The sequence below is a fragment of the Acipenser ruthenus genome, chromosome 32 (assembly GCF_902713425.1).
Source record: "Acipenser ruthenus chromosome 32, fAciRut3.2 maternal haplotype, whole genome shotgun sequence".
Classification (NCBI taxonomy): Eukaryota; Metazoa; Chordata; class Actinopteri; order Acipenseriformes; family Acipenseridae; genus Acipenser; species Acipenser ruthenus.
Window position 1 is genome coordinate 8329883 of NC_081220.1, and position 13080 is coordinate 8342962.

At 46.6% G+C, this 13080-nt stretch overlaps 3 non-coding genes and 1 pseudogene across 3 annotated transcripts; 3 read left to right on the forward strand and 1 right to left on the reverse strand.

Annotated features, from left to right (window-relative positions):
- Nucleotides 1-2532: 2532 nt before the first annotated feature.
- Nucleotides 2533-2656, forward strand: LOC131703571 (small nucleolar RNA U3; annotated as a pseudogene).
- Nucleotides 2657-3337: 681 nt separating this feature from the next.
- trnal-cag (transfer RNA leucine (anticodon CAG)) lies at nt 3338-3419 on the forward strand. The gene has a single exon. It is a non-coding gene; the product is annotated as a tRNA-Leu (tRNA).
- Nucleotides 3420-3717: 298 nt separating this feature from the next.
- trnai-aau (transfer RNA isoleucine (anticodon AAU)) lies at nt 3718-3791 on the forward strand. The gene has a single exon. It is a non-coding gene; the product is annotated as a tRNA-Ile (tRNA).
- Nucleotides 3792-3961: 170 nt separating this feature from the next.
- trnas-uga (transfer RNA serine (anticodon UGA)) lies at nt 3962-4043 on the reverse strand. The gene has a single exon. It is a non-coding gene; the product is annotated as a tRNA-Ser (tRNA).
- Nucleotides 4044-13080: the final 9037 nt, after the last annotated feature.

The window sequence follows — 13080 nt, forward strand, 5'->3', positions numbered from 1 at the left end:
TTTGCTAGGGTCATGAGGAGGGATTGCTGTCCCATCATGAGCTCCATAAACGGTGACATCTTGGAGGTGAGCTCAGCCACCCCAGATGTGTCCTGGTAACGCCTACCCCTTCGAGGGGAGCGAGAGTGCCTTCTCCGGCGAGGCGATCGAGATCTGGATCGAGATTCCCGACGGGGGCGAGCGCCGCGAAAGGAGGGACTACAGGAACGTTCCAGAGCATGCCTGACTGGAGACCTCTGACCAGCTGTAAGCTGGGAAGATGGGCACCGAGGGAGCTGAGACGTCGCCGGCAGCGACACGATCGATGACGGTGGGGCCGAGACGGTGTGGGACGAGCCCAAGGATGGGGAACGACCTCCAACCGCCTTCCTAGCTCTCTGGCGAAGGGTGCGTGTCTGAAACCCCGCACATAGCTGGCAGTATGCCCTATCTGCCAGGGCAGATGCGGCATGGTCTGGCCCCAAGCTTGCGACGCAGTCCTCATGAGGGTCGCTGGCAGGCAACTTGGCCTGGCAGGTCACGCAATGGTGGAACCCAGACATGGTGGAACGCCGAAGCGTCTAGCACTGATGTCGAGCACAAAGTGCGTGCGTCGAGCACTGTCGCGTCAAACGCCGAGGTGCGTGCGTCGAACGCCGAAGCGTCGGACACCAAGCGTCGAGCACCTGAAGTGCGTGCGTCGAGCGCCGCCCCGTCGAGCGCCGCCGCGTCGAGCGCCGCCGCGTCGAGCGTCGCCGCGTCGAGCGTCGAGGGTGCGTGCGTCGAGCGTCGAGGGTGCGTGCGTCGAGCACCGAGCGCCGAAGCGTCGAGCACCGAGGTGCGTGCGTCGAGCGTCGAGGGTGCGCACGTCGAGGCGCCGAAGCGTCGAGCGTCGAGCGTTGAGCGTCGAAGCGTCGAGCACCGAGCGTCGAGGGTGCGCGCGTCGAGGCGCCGAAGCGTCGAGCGTCGAGCGCCGAAGCGTCGAGCACCGAGGTGCGTGTGTCGAGGGTGCGTGCGTCGAGGCGCCAAGTGCCGAGCACCGAGCATCGAAGCGTCGAGCGCTGATGGATCGTGCACCGAGCGTCAAGCACCGAGCACCGAAGCGTCGAGCGTGCCCGCCAAGTGAAGACGCTAAGTGCTGGTACGGTGTCTGATGCTGTGCAATACCTACCTGATGGTGCTGGGGATTTTGCACGTTGGTGGTTGTCTTCCTGGACGCTGCAGAATAAGTAGGGAGTAGAACAATTACACACGTGGCGGGAAAGCGCAGCGGTGGGGAAGGAACACTGCAGAGCAGACTACACGCACACGCACGGTCTAGCCTAAGCTAGACCGAGGATGCAGATATGCGCGTGGGCCAAGGCCAACGCAACACGCGTCCGAACAAATATATATATACACAGTATATATGACAATATATATATATATATATACACACAATACAAAAAAAAACCCAAACACAATAATAATAGAAAGAACAGAGGAAAGACGGAGAGGCCACGAAGAAACGCGATGCAAAAGCAAAGCGAGAAAGATATATATAGAAAAACCAATATATATCTAACAATAATAATAAACAATAATAATAATCACTGAAATAAACTCAGAGAAGGGGATAAACCAGCTTCTCAAGCCTAAGCTTATGGAGTACAATCAGTGTACAGCTCTAAGTCCTACCTCTACTGAGGCTCAGCCAATCCCTACTGCCTGACGGCAATGTCCCCTACCTTGATGGTTATTTTCGACTTGAAAGGGAACTAACAGTTTGGAAACACATTTGCAAAGGCATTGGATTCTATTGTGGTGTTTACGAACTGTTGAACGTTTCTCATTACATGCAGGTTTACTGGCTTGACAAAAAGGCGATTGACGAAAAGAATGCTGTCTCGATAGAAGAATCGCGTCAAGCTGAAATAGCTCAGTTGGGCAAGCGTTAGACTGTAACGGTCCCTGCTTCGATACCGGGTTTTTGCAAACAGCACGACTAGGGCTATTTTTTCTTAATTAATTTTTTGAATTAAAAAAACAGCACATTTTTTCTTCAGTGTAATTGGAGGAAATAAAAACGCATTATAGTACCCTTTTCTAATGCGATTAAGAAATGCAAAAAGCATCATCCCTGCGTGGGCTTGAAACACCAACCTTTCGATTAACAGCCAAACGTGCTAACCGATTATGGTGTTTTATTGGATAACACTCTGGGAGCTCGACAGAACAGTGTGTATGCATATTGCTAAAATGGAAACCAAATATACACGATTCAAATGGGAATCGTATTCAGATTTTAAGCACAAATTTGATAGACTTCACAGTGCAAAGGAGGAAGGCAGACAATGCATATGAGGCAACTGGCTCCTACTTTTTAAATCATACGAGAAACTTGAACCCAATTAAGCTTTTAACCGCCTGCAGTTAGGAATGAGTTTGAAATGTTGTTGTAACACCTCACTGGGCAACAGCAATTGCATTATATGAAAGTTCCTGTTAATTTCTCAGTGGCACAGCTACCGGTGCCACTCGGAGTTGGAGGGAGACGGTCAGCCACTTGCCCATAAAACAATACTTTCAGGGATCATTTCTATAGCGATTTGCTAGCGAAATGCGTTTTTAAAGTGTTTGGACTCGCTATCCACGAGGAAGAGTGAGAGCTGGAGGAAGCGGACACGTTCTGAGTGGGTATCTTACCAAAAGGTACGCAAGACGAACTACAGTTGCAAAGCACTGTTGCTTTTTCGATGATTGATTAAAACTATAAATCTGACTGAAAACACGGATCACATTAATTGTGATCGGTTTGATACCAATAGGCTTACATGACAGGTATTGTGTATAGACAATGTCATATACACAGAAATGAACACGGACAGTGTTTTTTTTAAGGGCTGACTCATTTTAATGTTCGAGAGATCTCGGTGTACTGGACAAATATACTGGATTTTTTCCATGTCGTAATTGTGCCGCCTGTGATAATGCATTTGAAACTAGAGATAATGTGAGATAATGTCTGTTACTGGCGGGTAGTTTACAAATGTACTCAATTATGTTACAACTTTTGTGTCTACGAAACATATCTGTAACATTTATGTAATGCCTGTGTGGTTTTTTTCATGAAGTTAATTTGCTAACAGACTGTTCTGATTTGTTTCTAACCGTGAAGCGATCGCTCTGTTTGCCGTATATTTTCTGTCTGTAAGAGGAGTGTCCTTGTGATCCCATATAGAATGCGACGAAACCGGTCGCCCTCCTTAATATAAACAGATAAAGAATAAGTTCACGCACACACCAGGTGATTTACTGTAGCGTCAGACATTGGAGGTTCAGCAGTGTACTGCAGTGTTGTGCAAAGTCGTCGGTGTAAGTCAGGATGGCCGAGCGGTCTAAGGCGCTGCGTTCAGGTCGCAGTCTCTCTGGAGGTGTGGGTTCGAATCCCACTTCTGACAAATCTGTTTGTTTATTTATTTCTTAAAACGTCCACCGAATGCTTGGTAATTTGATTGGTTTTTCTTGTTAGTATTCAAATCACAAGGTCGTTAAATGAGAGAAAGTCACCGCAAGCCTGCACCTCACCACATCCTTCACACTGTTAAACTGCCTCATTATGACTAGGCCTCTAATGATGCCTTTCCAATACTTTGAATGTGTTATTGTTCAGTTTAACATGAGAACATCTTGGTAGAACAATCATAATGTCCGCAGGACTTATTTTCCTCGGGTTCTAGTATCAAGTTTTGAGTGTGTGGCCGGTTAGCTCAGTTGGTTAGAGCGTGGTGCTAATAACGCCAAGGTCGCGGGTTCGATCCCCGTACGGGCCACGGCTTTTCTTCTTTAAAGAAACCACAGCATTTGTAATGGTGCCAAAATGAACATTCTTTAACAAAATGAACCGAAGCGATATGAAGTACAACCAGTAATATTTCAGACTTCCTGAGCTTTAAACATGTATTAACAATGAGCACATACAATCAATTAAAAATAAAGCTTACGTAGTCGGCAGGATTCGAACCTGCGCGGGGAAACCCCAATGGATTTCAAGTCCATCACCTTAACCACTCGGCCACGACTACATGCTCGCACGGTTAGTTGTGAAAATATCCAAAAGATGTAAACGGCTCCCGCAGTAATGCTGTAGATGGCAGTATAGGCTAACTAATGAACCCAAGTCAAATGCCTTTGTTGAAACTCTGTCAGATTTGTACAAGGCAAGCACACGTGGGAAAAGTAAATACAATATACTTTCTGTTAACGTTCATAATAATGAATACATCTTTATTTCAAAATACGTAGCTATTTAACTGATCTTTTCAAAACACCCCCATCCACAAAAACAAAGTATTTATTTATTTCAACTGAAAAACTGACTTGCTTCATGGCTGCTGCCAGAGCACTCGAGCACGTTCTGGCTAGCGTGAGCGGACTAAGCAGATAACAAGATCTACAAAATATCACATGCCAATAAAACTTACCATAATTATGTTCATTTTATTATTATTTATTTAGCAGACGCCTTTATCCGTGGCGACTTACAGAGACTAGGGTGTGTGAACTATGCATCAGCTGTAGAGTCACTTACATTTACATCTCACCCAAAAAACGGAGCACAAGGAGGTTAAGTGACTTGCTCAGGGTCACACAATGAGTCAGTGGCTGAGGTGGGATTTGTACCGGGGGACCTCCTGGTTACAAGCCCTTTATCTTTAACCACTGGACCACACAGCCACCTATAAGAAAATCACACCCCACATGGGACTCAAGACCACAATCCATGGCTTAGAAAGCCAGTGCCTTATCCATTAGGCCACAATGGCTGACACGAAAAGCACATTTGGTAGTAATAAAGAAAGTGGGAACGATAGTATCGAGGTTTAATACATCATATCCAAGCCATCGTTGGTGTTCAAACACAGCAGAGTGTTACATTGGGAAAGGGCCGTACTTGTCAGTACGTATTTGACATTCATTTGGGAAGATTTAAGATTGTGAAGAAGTTTAAATATGCTGCGTATTTGCGCATTGGGAACCTTACATAATTAGGTTTTTGATTAATGCCACTTTCTTACAGACAGTAATCAAGGTGACGATACAAGACCAGGGCCAATAAAGCAGTTATTTTCCTGTCCTTTCATTACCATATTCTAGTGTGCTTGTTCAGAATATGTGTGAATTGTGAAAACGTCTTGCGAATATGTGAACAAAGCCATTATTCACGAGTTCAAATCAGCATGATTTCCATTACACGAGAGTAGATGTTAAAACTTCATGCTGATTTGAACTCGGCTCTCGCCAAGATAAGCACCAACTAAGACGTAGCTTTACAGTAAACTAATGTGATCCATATGTGTCTCCATCCATTTACGTTTCCTTCCATATGATGATGTAGATATCCTTCTGTCTGGTGTTAATGGCTGAAGTGTAATGCTGGCTCCAGGGATCAGCTTATTTTGCCTCCCTGGCGCATCAGCACACACGACGGCTGCGATGCTGGCTCCGGGGATCAACCAAAGTGCGGCCTCCCCAGCGCATCAGCATGACAACCGTCTGGATTGAGCTAAGTAGGGTACATCTCTGGGGTTTTCAAGTGGGCACCTTCCATCCTCAGTGTTTCGTCGACTAGCCCACGACACCTCAAGAGGGCTCGACGGTGATTCTGGCGTCCCAGCATCACCCCCCTCCGTCCCCCACTCAACTCAGCCCAGCTTACTTACCTGTCCCCAGCCAGAATCTTTCCGTCTCAACCACAGCCAGTTGCTGCTCCTCTCTGCTGCTTCAGATAAGTTCTTCACTGTGCGACGCAACTCTTGGCCACTGAATCCGACGTCTCTGAGAAACCGGGTTGTAGAGTGTGCCACAAATCCTCGACAACCCACTTCCACTGGGTAAACCCGAACTCTCCATCCTCGCTGTTCCGCTTCAGTGGCTAGTTGAGCATACCGCAGTTTCTTCCTCTCATACGCCTCATCTACAGCGTCCTCCCATGGCACTGTTAACTCTACCAGGTGAACAAGGCGTGCTGATCCAGACCACAAGACAATATCTGGTCGAAGGTTAGTGGTGGCAATCTCAGGTGGAAAAATAAGCCGTTGACCAACATCTGCCAGCATATTCCAGTCTCTAGCAGCTTCCAGTTGTCCTGGGCGAGGATTGGTTTTAACACCTTTTCTTGGTGGTTGCTCTCCTGGGCGGAGGAATGTTGTCTTTTGTGTGTAATGTTTTGATGGAACAGGTGGCAACTTATTGGTCATGTTACGCTTGTCTTCCAATGCTAAGGCCAAACATCGCAGCACCTGGTCATGGCGCCAAGTAAACCGTCCTTGGCTAAGAGCCACCTTACATCCTGTCAAAATGTGCCTTAATGTTGCAGGTGATGAACACAAAGGACATGAGGGATCCTCTCCTACCCAGAGGTTTAGGTTCTGTGGTGATGGGAGAACATCATATGTTGACCTGATGAGGAAACTGATCCTGCTCTGTTCCATTGACCATAGGTCTTGCCAGCCAATCTTGCGTTGTTCCACACTCTCCCATCTCATCCATTCTCCCTGTTTGGCCTGGGAAATGGCCTTTATACACCTCATCCTCTCCTCCTGCTTCTGCACCTCGTTGACTACCAGCTTCCTTCTTTGAGCTGGGGCCGCCTTGTGCCATGTAGGAGGAGTTGAACTGAAACCAAGACCCCCTCTTCCATGCTGAACTTGCCCCATGATATCACCAATTCGAAGGGCAGCCTTTGCATCTTCCACAGCTTTCTTTGCCGCCCACTTTCTTCCAGTTTTCAACACAGGTGCTGCCTCCCTTACGCATTTATCGCGTGACTCTACTAATGTCATTTCCAGTCTGACCTTGGCGCACTTAAACTCCTCGGTTAGAGCAGAGACTGGTAGCTGCAGTATTCCTTTACCATAAAGTCCCACTCTGCTGAGGCAGCGTGGAACTCCCAACCATTTCCTGATGTATGAACTGATTAAAGCTTCCAGCTTCTCTACTGTTGTCAAAGAAACCTCGTACACAGTCAGTGGCCACAGCAACCTCGGCAGTAGACCAAACTGAAAGCACCAGAGTTTTAGTTTACCTGGTAGTGCGCAGCTGTCTATGCTCTTCAACCCTTCCACTGCTTGTTGTCTAACTTCTCCCACACGAACTGTGTCCTTTAGATCCCCGTCGTACCATCTCCCAAGACTCTTCACTGGCTTCTCAGACACTGTTGGTATTGCCTCACCATTAATGAAGAATGTTTTATCTACTACTTTGCCTTTAATTATAGAGATGCTCCTTGATTTAGTGGGCTTGAATTGCATTCGTGCCCATTCAATGTTATTGGTTAATTTGCCCAATAATCGATTAGTGCAGGCTACTGTTGTAGTCATGGTTGTCATGTCATCCATGTATGCTCGAATTGGTGGTAGTCGCATTCCAGAAGCCAAGCGCTCTCCTCCTACTACCCATTTTGATGCCCTAATGATTACTTCCATTGCCATGGTAAAAGCCAGTGGAGAAATGGTGCATCCTGCCATTATTCCAACCTCTAGGCATTGCCATGTAGTGCTGAATTCTGAAGTTGAAAAACTGAATTGCAAATCTCCAAAATAGGCTTTCACTAAATTTGTTATTGTCATCGGTACACTGAAAAAATCAAATGCTGCCCAAAGTAGTTCATGTGGCACTGAACCATATGCATTAGCCAAATCCAGGAATGTCACATGGAGCTCCTTCCTCTCCTTTTTAGCTGATTGAATTTGTTGCCAGATCACATTGATGTGTTCTAAGCAACCTGGGAAACCTGGAATGCCCGCTTTTTGTATTGAAGTGTCAATGAAGCAGTTCTTTAATAGGTAAGCTGACAATCTCTGAGCAATAATGCTGAAGAAAATCTTGCCTTCTACGTTTAATAGGGAAATGGGACGAAACTGACTGATGCTTGTAGAATCTTTTTCTTTAGGTATAAAGACTCCACCTGCTCGGCGCCATGCTCTTGGTACAACCTGTTTTTCCCATGCCACTTTCATCAATTTCCACAGAATTCGTAGAACTCCTGAAGCACTCTTGTACACTCTGTACGGAACTCCATTAGGCCCTGGAGATGATGAAGCCCTTGCTTTTTTCACAGCTTGCTCTATTTCTTTCCACTTAGGTGCACAGTCCTCCATTTGGTATTCTGGTGGATTGATAGGTGGGATGTCTGACGGAATTGACATAGGCTCCTGCCTTTTTGAATCTGTATGTGTTTCCTCCAAATATCTCTCCAGCTCAACCTTAGATGCTTTTAGTGTGCCATTCTTCTCACTGGTGAATAACTTCTTTACAAATTTGAATGGGTCTTTATAAAAGTTAGCTCTCGCACGCTCCTTCTTTTTGTAGCGTTTCCGTAGGCGCTCAGCTCTGCGCAATGTTGCAAGCTTATCTTTTATGACCCTTTGTAAGAGATTGAGTCCCTCCTTCTGACTTTGTTCTGCTCTTCTCCATTGGTTCCTCAGCTGTCTCCTTTCTCTAACTAAGCGTTCAATCTCCTGCTGCCGTCTAGACTTTCCAGGAATAGTTTGTACTTTTTCCTTCCTTTTTTCAACTCCAAACCTCTCACTTCCATATGCGTAGATGATGTCCCCAAATTTATCCAGCTTCTTTTCAACTGTTCCACTTAATCTTTCCAATGCAACGCAGAGATCTGTGTTTACTGTGTCCCATGCAGTTTTCTCACAAGCTCTTGGCCATTTAACTCCAGGCTTGTGCCCGTTGAGGTTCTTTTCTCTCTTATGCTGGTTTGTCTGACCGGGTTCACAAGGATCATTAGGTTCATCACTAACTGTGTCCATGCAAGTCCTCCTCACATCTATGACAGGGGTGCTGATATCCTGCGAACTGTGGTTTGCTTCCTGTCGCTGGATTTCATTCGACTGACTTGACTGACTTCGTAAGAAGTACTGATCAATGCGAGGCCCTTGTCCCTTCTTCCTCAAGCATTTCATTCTCCCTTGATGAATCTTCAAACCCCTGACCGTTGTCGCCTTGCTCCAGCCGCAGACACAAACCTGGAGTTCTATGTCTTTGTTAACTGCAGATCTTGAACTAGTCTTTTGTGAAGTACTCTCCATACTCATATCCGTTTCCGTTCCTAAGTCGTTAACCGTGTTGTCCAACGTTGAGTCATCTTCCGCCCCCGCTCTCGCAGACTCTAGGGGTATTTTTCTCTTTAATTTCTTAGAAGCCTTGGGCGGGTGTCTCCAGCATCCTGTAAACACAGAGCTGGATTCTGCCGACAAGGGTAGCTAACCCTTACCAGCCCCAATGGGGTCTCTTTCCTCCTGTCAGCTGTCTCTCCAGGCTGTCACAAGGTCTTTCCCTTGTTGCCAGCTGCACTATTCACAGCAGTCACTGGACGTATCCAGATCTTCATGATTTCCATTACACGAGAGTAGATGTTAAAACTTCATGCTGATTTGAACTCGGCTCTCGCCAAGATAAGCACCAACTAAGACGTAGCTTTACAGTAAACTAATGTGATCCATATGTGTCTCCATCCATTTACGTTTCCTTCCATATGATGATGTAGATATCCTTCTGTCTGGTGTTAATGGCTGAAGTGTAATGCTGGCTCCAGGGATCAGCTTATTTTGCCTCCCTGGCGCATCAGCACACACGACGGCTGCGATGCTGGCTCCGGGGATCAACCAAAGTGCGGCCTCCCCAGCGCATCAGCATGACAACCGTCTGGATTGAGCTAAGTAGGGTACATCTCTGGGGTTTTCAAGTGGGCACCTTCCATCCTCAGTGTTTCGTCGACTAGCCCACGACACCTCAAGAGGGCTCGACGGTGATTCTGGCGTCCCAGCATCACCCCCCTCCGTCCCCCACTCAACTCAGCCCAGCTTACTTACCTGTCCCCAGCCAGAATCTTTCCGTCTCAACCACAGCCAGTTGCTGCTCCTCTCTGCTGCTTCAGATAAGTTCTTCACTGTGCGACGCAACTCTTGGCCACTGAATCCGACGTCTCTGAGAAACCGGGTTGTAGAGTGTGCCACAAATCCTCGACAACCCACTTCCACTGGGTAAACCCGAACTCTCCATCCTCGCTGTTCCGCTTCAGTGGCTAGTTGAGCATACCGCAGTTTCTTCCTCTCATACGCCTCATCTACAGCGTCCTCCCATGGCACTGTTAACTCTACCAGGTGAACAAGGCGTGCTGATCCAGACCACAAGACAATATCTGGTCGAAGGTTAGTGGTGGCAATCTCAGGTGGAAAAATAAGCCGTTGACCAACATCTGCCAGCATATTCCAGTCTCTAGCAGCTTCCAGTTGTCCTGGGCGAGGATTGGTTTTAACACCTTTTCTTGGTGGTTGCTCTCCTGGGCGGAGGAATGTTGTCTTTTGTGTGTAATGTTTTGATGGAACAGGTGGCAACTTATTGGTCATGTTACGCTTGTCTTCCAATGCTAAGGCCAAACATCGCAGCACCTGGTCATGGCGCCAAGTAAACCGTCCTTGGCTAAGAGCCACCTTACATCCTGTCAAAATGTGCCTTAATGTTGCAGGTGATGAACACAAAGGACATGAGGGATCCTCTCCTACCCAGAGGTTTAGGTTCTGTGGTGATGGGAGAACATCATATGTTGACCTGATGAGGAAACTGATCCTGCTCTGTTCCATTGACCATAGGTCTTGCCAGCCAATCTTGCGTTGTTCCACACTCTCCCATCTCATCCATTCTCCCTGTTTGGCCTGGGAAATGGCCTTTATACACCTCATCCTCTCCTCCTGCTTCTGCACCTCGTTGACTACCAGCTTCCTTCTTTGAGCTGGGGCCGCCTTGTGCCATGTAGGAGGAGTTGAACTGAAACCAAGACCCCCTCTTCCATGCTGAACTTGCCCCATGATATCACCAATTCGAAGGGCAGCCTTTGCATCTTCCACAGCTTTCTTTGCCGCCCACTTTCTTCCAGTTTTCAACACAGGTGCTGCCTCCCTTACGCATTTATCGCGTGACTCTACTAATGTCATTTCCAGTCTGACCTTGGCGCACTTAAACTCCTCGGTTAGAGCAGAGACTGGTAGCTGCAGTATTCCTTTACCATAAAGTCCCACTCTGCTGAGGCAGCGTGGAACTCCCAACCATTTCCTGATGTATGAACTGATTAAAGCTTCCAGCTTCTCTACTGTTGTCAAAGAAACCTCGTACACAGTCAGTGGCCACAGCAACCTCGGCAGTAGACCAAACTGAAAGCACCAGAGTTTTAGTTTACCTGGTAGTGCGCAGCTGTCTATGCTCTTCAACCCTTCCACTGCTTGTTGTCTAACTTCTCCCACACGAACTGTGTCCTTTAGATCCCCGTCGTACCATCTCCCAAGACTCTTCACTGGCTTCTCAGACACTGTTGGTATTGCCTCACCATTAATGAAGAATGTTTTATCTACTACTTTGCCTTTAATTATAGAGATGCTCCTTGATTTAGTGGGCTTGAATTGCATTCGTGCCCATTCAATGTTATTGGTTAATTTGCCCAATAATCGATTAGTGCAGGCTACTGTTGTAGTCATGGTTGTCATGTCATCCATGTATGCTCGAATTGGTGGTAGTCGCATTCCAGAAGCCAAGCGCTCTCCTCCTACTACCCATTTTGATGCCCTAATGATTACTTCCATTGCCATGGTAAAAGCCAGTGGAGAAATGGTGCATCCTGCCATTATTCCAACCTCTAGGCATTGCCATGTAGTGCTGAATTCTGAAGTTGAAAAACTGAATTGCAAATCTCCAAAATAGGCTTTCACTAAATTTGTTATTGTCATCGGTACACTGAAAAAATCAAATGCTGCCCAAAGTAGTTCATGTGGCACTGAACCATATGCATTAGCCAAATCCAGGAATGTCACATGGAGCTCCTTCCTCTCCTTTTTAGCTGATTGAATTTGTTGCCAGATCACATTGATGTGTTCTAAGCAACCTGGGAAACCTGGAATGCCCGCTTTTTGTATTGAAGTGTCAATGAAGCAGTTCTTTAATAGGTAAGCTGACAATCTCTGAGCAATAATGCTGAAGAAAATCTTGCCTTCTACGTTTAATAGGGAAATGGGACGAAACTGACTGATGCTTGTAGAATCTTTTTCTTTAGGTATAAAGACTCCACCTGCTCGGCGCCATGCTCTTGGTACAACCTGTTTTTCCCATGCCACTTTCATCAATTTCCACAGAATTCGTAGAACTCCTGAAGCACTCTTGTACACTCTGTACGGAACTCCATTAGGCCCTGGAGATGATGAAGCCCTTGCTTTTTTCACAGCTTGCTCTATTTCTTTCCACTTAGGTGCACAGTCCTCCATTTGGTATTCTGGTGGATTGATAGGTGGGATGTCTGACGGAATTGACATAGGCTCCTGCCTTTTTGAATCTGTATGTGTTTCCTCCAAATATCTCTCCAGCTCAACCTTAGATGCTTTTAGTGTGCCATTCTTCTCACTGGTGAATAACTTCTTTACAAATTTGAATGGGTCTTTATAAAAGTTAGCTCTCGCACGCTCCTTCTTTTTGTAGCGTTTCCGTAGGCGCTCAGCTCTGCGCAATGTTGCAAGCTTATCTTTTATGACCCTTTGTAAGAGATTGAGTCCCTCCTTCTGACTTTGTTCTGCTCTTCTCCATTGGTTCCTCAGCTGTCTCCTTTCTCTAACTAAGCGTTCAATCTCCTGCTGCCGTCTAGACTTTCCAGGAATAGTTTGTACTTTTTCCTTCCTTTTTTCAACTCCAAACCTCTCACTTCCATATGCGTAGATGATGTCCCCAAATTTATCCAGCTTCTTTTCAACTGTTCCACTTAATCTTTCCAATGCAACGCAGAGATCTGTGTTTACTGTGTCCCATGCAGTTTTCTCACAAGCTCTTGGCCATTTAACTCCAGGCTTGTGCCCGTTGAGGTTCTTTTCTCTCTTATGCTGGTTTGTCTGACCGGGTTCACAAGGATCATTAGGTTCATCACTAACTGTGTCCATGCAAGTCCTCCTCACATCTATGACAGGGGTGCTGATATCCTGCGAACTGTGGTTTGCTTCCTGTCGCTGGATTTCATTCGACTGACTTGACTGACTTCGTAAGAAGTACTGATCAATGCGAGGCCCTTGTCCC